Source organism: Theropithecus gelada, chromosome 10, assembly GCF_003255815.1.
Source record: "Theropithecus gelada isolate Dixy chromosome 10, Tgel_1.0, whole genome shotgun sequence".
Taxonomy (NCBI): Eukaryota; Metazoa; Chordata; class Mammalia; order Primates; family Cercopithecidae; genus Theropithecus; species Theropithecus gelada.
In genome coordinates, this window is record NC_037678.1 from 25,939,937 (window position 1) to 25,944,450 (window position 4,514).

General features: G+C 59.2%; 1 pseudogene across 1 annotated transcript; it reads left to right on the forward strand.

Moving 5' to 3' along the window:
- The first annotated feature begins 364 nt into the window (after nucleotides 1-364).
- On the forward strand, nucleotides 365-4,070 carry LOC112632379 (annotated as a pseudogene). The gene is made up of 2 exons (XR_003121392.1): nucleotides 365-445; nucleotides 1,364-4,070. The product of XR_003121392.1 is annotated as an atrophin-1 pseudogene (transcript).
- The last annotated feature ends 444 nt before the right edge of the window (nucleotides 4,071-4,514 follow it).

Sequence of the window (4,514 nt, forward strand, 5' to 3'; positions counted from 1 at the left end):
GTCTCAACTTAGCTTCATTCCATATGAAGACCCCTGTGTTGGGACCCACTGCTCCAGAGCCCAAGGCAAAGCTGGTCCTGAGGTTTGAATCTGGGCAGGTGAGGGGGAAACCAGGAGTGTAGATGGCCAGGGCTGCCTTTAAGGCAAAGCCAAAGGTGGAGGAAGAACCCTAGGATGTCCCAGAGGTCCCCATGTGCTGACTCGGTATCCACCGCACCGTGGGTTCCGGGAGGGCAGGCCCTGCCCTATTGCATTCACATGGAAGCCTGGGATGTCACACAGATTCAGTCGATGCTTGCGTACTCATTGAGGTCTTTTGCACATAGCAAGTGTCTGCTTGGGGCCCATTGAGGTTGAGGGGATGATGGGGCCTTCCGGGCTTGGAAGGTTAGGTCATGGTTCAGGGACCGGGGCTGCTGTGACCGTGGTGTCTGTGGATGTTGTGGTGGGCGGGGCTGACCAGACAGAGCTCAGAGGTACATGCACCAGGAGCCCGGGTTCCAGTACTGACTCCACCTTGACCCTTGAGAAACTGGAATGGGACACTTCCTCTCTCTGGGTCTCAGTTTCCCCATGTATCAGTGGGGGATTTCTGCCTTACCCACAACACAGGGCTGTTGTAAGAATTAAGAGATTCCTTGAGAAAATGTGAAACCTAAGCGCTTACTATTAGGTGTTGCCACTGGGCGGCTCTGGGTTCCACGCATTACAGTGGAGCGTAGGGCTCTGAGTCCTGCTCAGATCTGGGGTTCTACGGGTTAAATAGGGGAAGAGGAGGGTCAGCATCCCAAAGCGGGTGGGGATTCCAGGGAGAGACCCTCAGGGACCAGTAGTGGAAGTCCCAAGGAAGGGACTCAAGAGGGCATGTGGGGAAGAAACTGGGAGAGACGTGGGCCAGGCTCCTTGGGGTGCCGCTTGCTTTGCTGTTGGAACTGAGATGAGAAGGTGCTGGGAGTTTACTCAGAGTGAAAGGACCCCGCCCCAGCTCAAAGCCTTAGGGTGACTTGGCTGGCCCCGCTCCAGGTCCGACACCACTCCCCTCCTCTCCCCTTCCCTCCCAACCTCCCCCTCCCCACTCCTCCTTTCCTTCCCCTCCTTCCCCTCCCCTCCCCTCCCCTGCCCTGGAGTTGTGCCTGTAGGAAGCTTGAGGCATAGCTGAGCTGGCCAGACAAGGGTGCTAGAAAGAGCCTCCAGGGTTTCCAGGATGCTGGAGCCAGTGGCAATTTTAGTGAAGCGGTAGTAATGGCAACACTGATAGCATTTGTGACACGTGGTGACATCGACAGTGATAGTGATACGGATCATGATGTGACAAAGGTGGCATTGGTGCTGGTGGCAGTGCTGGTCATGACCCTTCCACAAGAGGAGATACAGTGGGAGTGCTCCCCCAACAAAGCCATCTAACACTCCAGTGGGTGGTGGGAACCTACCTTCTGCTCCGCCAGCCAGCTTCCCCCATGTGACCCCGAGCTTGCCTCCCCCACCTGCCCTGAGACCCCTCAACAATGCATCAGCCTCTCCCTGTGGCCTGGGGGCCCAACCCATTACCTGGGCATCTGCCCTCTCCCCATGCCATGGGGCAGGGTATGGGTGGACTTCCTCTTGGCCCAGAGAAGGGCCCGACTCTGTCTCCTTCACCCCACTCTCTGCCTCCTGCTTCCTCTTCTGCCCCAGCCCCCAGCATGAGGTTTTCTTTTTCATCTTCTAGTAGTAGTTGTGCAGCAGCCTCCTCTTCCAGTTCTTCCTTCTCTTCCTCTGCCTCCCCGTACCAACTTCCCAGGCATTGCCCAGGTACCCCCACTCTTTCCCTCCCCCAACAAGCCTGTCTGTCTCCATTCAGCACCCTAAGCATACTCAGCCTTCTCTCCCATCCCAGGCTGTGTGGAGCCAGGGTCCCCCACCACCTCCTTCCTATGCCGCCTGTTAGCCAACAACAATGCCCATCCAGGCCCCTCCCTCCCTCTACTAGGGCCCAGTCCACTGCCCACCCACCAGCCTCAACACATCAGCATAACCACCAGCAGCAACAGCAACGGCAGCACCAGCAGCACGGAAGCCCCGGGTTCCTCCTCCTGGAGCATTTTCCCACCCCCTGGAGGGCGGTAGCTCCCACCACGCACACCCTTATGCCATGTCTCCCTCCCTGGGGTCTCTGAGGCCCGACCCACCAGGGCCAGCACACCTGCCCCCACCTCACAGCCAGGTATCCTACAGCCAAGCAGGCCCCAATGGCCCTCCAGTCTCTTCCTTTTCCAACTCTTCCTCTTCCACTTCTCAAGGGTCCTATATGTTCACACCCCTCCCCTTCCCAGGCCCTCAAGGGGCACCCTACCCCTTCCCACCGGTGCCTACAGTCACCACCTCTTCAGCTACCCTTTCCACGGTCATTGCCACTGTGGCTTCCTCGGCTGCAGGCTACAACATAGCCTTCCCACATGGGCCCCCACCGTTTGGAAAGAGAGCCCCGTCCCCATGGGCCTACAAGACAGCCACCCCACCCGGATACAAGCCTAGGTTGCCACCCTCCTCCCGAACAGGGACCCCACTGGGCTGTCAAGGCAGCTTGCCACCTACAGGCCAGGGACCTTCAATTCAGGCTGGGCTCACCCACCGTGGGACCCCTGCCACCTGTGGGGCCTCAGGCCTGCCATCTCTGCCACCACCACCTGCGGTGCCTCAGGGCCTCCCCTGAGTGCCACGCAGGTCAAACAGGAGCCGCCTGAGGAGATGAGACCTCCAAGAGCCCAGTGCTCCCAGCCCGCAGCCCCTCACCCCCTCCCAAGGTGGAAGATGTGCCCAGCCATGCCAGTGAGTATGCCAGGTTTAACAAACCCCGGGATCGCGGCTTCAACTCATGCGCGCATAGGAACTTCATGCAGCTGGAGGGCTCCAAGCTGGCCAAGAAGCAGACAGATCTGGTAGAGAAGGTGTGGCGGCGAGGCCAAGCAGCGAGCGCGAAGAAAAGGAGCACGAGCAGGAACGCGAGAAGGAGCATGAGCTTGAGAAGGAGCGTAAGCTCGAACGCAGCCTGAAGTTGGCTCAGGAGGGTTGTGCTTGGATGGAATGCCTCTCTGGGCCCAGTGCCCCATCGCCCTCCGTTTGAACTGGGCAGTGCGGTGGCTACAGTGCCCCCCCCACCTGGGTCCTGACACTCCAGCCCTGCGCACTCTCAGTGAATATGCCCGGCCTCATGTCGTGTCCTGACAATCACAACCATCAATTCTACGTGACCGTGGGGGCAGGGGACCCGGGGCTCCTGGGTTACAGCGTCCCGGCCCTGTACAGCTGCCTGGGAGAGGGAACGGGAAGCCCGTGAACGAGACCTCCATGACTGTCTCAAGCCTGGCTTCGAGGTGAAGTGTAGTGAGCTGGAACCCCTACATGGGGTCACTGGGCTGGGCTTGGATCCCTTTCCCTGACATGGGGGCCTGGCTCTGCACCCTGGCCCACCTGGCTTGCACCCTTTCCCTTTTCATTCAAGCCTGGGGCCCTGGAGCCAGAACGTCTAGCACTGGCAATGGGCCAGCCCTGCGGCCTGACGTGTTCTATGCTGAGTGGCTGGCACTGAGAGGCAGCATCCAGAAAGGGTGGCAGCCCTGGGCAATGACCCTCTGGCTCAGCTGCAGATGCTCAATGTGACTCCCTATCACCACCAGCACTCCCACATCCACTCACACCTGTGCTTGCACCAGCAAGATGCTATCCATGCAGCTTCTGCCTCTGTGCACCCTCTCATTGACCCCCTGGCCTCAGGGTCTCCCCTTACCTGGATCCCCTACCCAGCTGGGATTCTCCCTAACCCCCTTTTTCCTCACCCTCTGCACAAGAACGAAGTTCTTTGTCACCAGTTCTTTGCTGCCCTTTACCAGGACCTACCGGCCTCCCTTTCTGCCCCAATGTCAGCAGCTCATCAGCTGAAGGCCATACACGCATAGTCGGCTGAGCTGCAGCGCTTGGCGCTGGAACAGCAGCAGTGGCTGCATACCCATCACCCACTGCACAGTATGCCGCTGCCTGCCCAGGAGGACTGCTGCAGTCACCTGAAGAAGGAAAGCGGCAAGCCACGGTAGAACCTGTGATCAAGACAGCACCATGGCTCCTACTTGGGGCCTTAGAGCACCTGCCACACTCCCCACGCCCTGCCCTTGGCCTGCCACCCGGAGCCAAGAGGGTGCTGCTCAGTTGCAAGGCCTCTGAAACTGGACACAGAGAGTAGGGAGGGAGAGACAGACAGAAGGCCAAGGCCTGGTGTGGTGTTCAGAGGTGGGGAGGAGGTGAGGGTAGGGACAGAAAGCGCACAGAATCTTGGACCAGGTTTCTCTTCCTTGTCCCCCCTGCTTTTCTCCTTCTGCATGTCCAATCCCAGTGGCTAACACCCCTCCCCCGCCCCATTGGTGTGATTGTTTCATCTGTTAGATGTGGCTGTTTTGCATAGCATTCTGTGCTACCCCGCCCCTCCCTGATCCCTGTGTGCGCCCCTTCTGCAATGCATGCCCCTTGCCCCTTCCCCACAT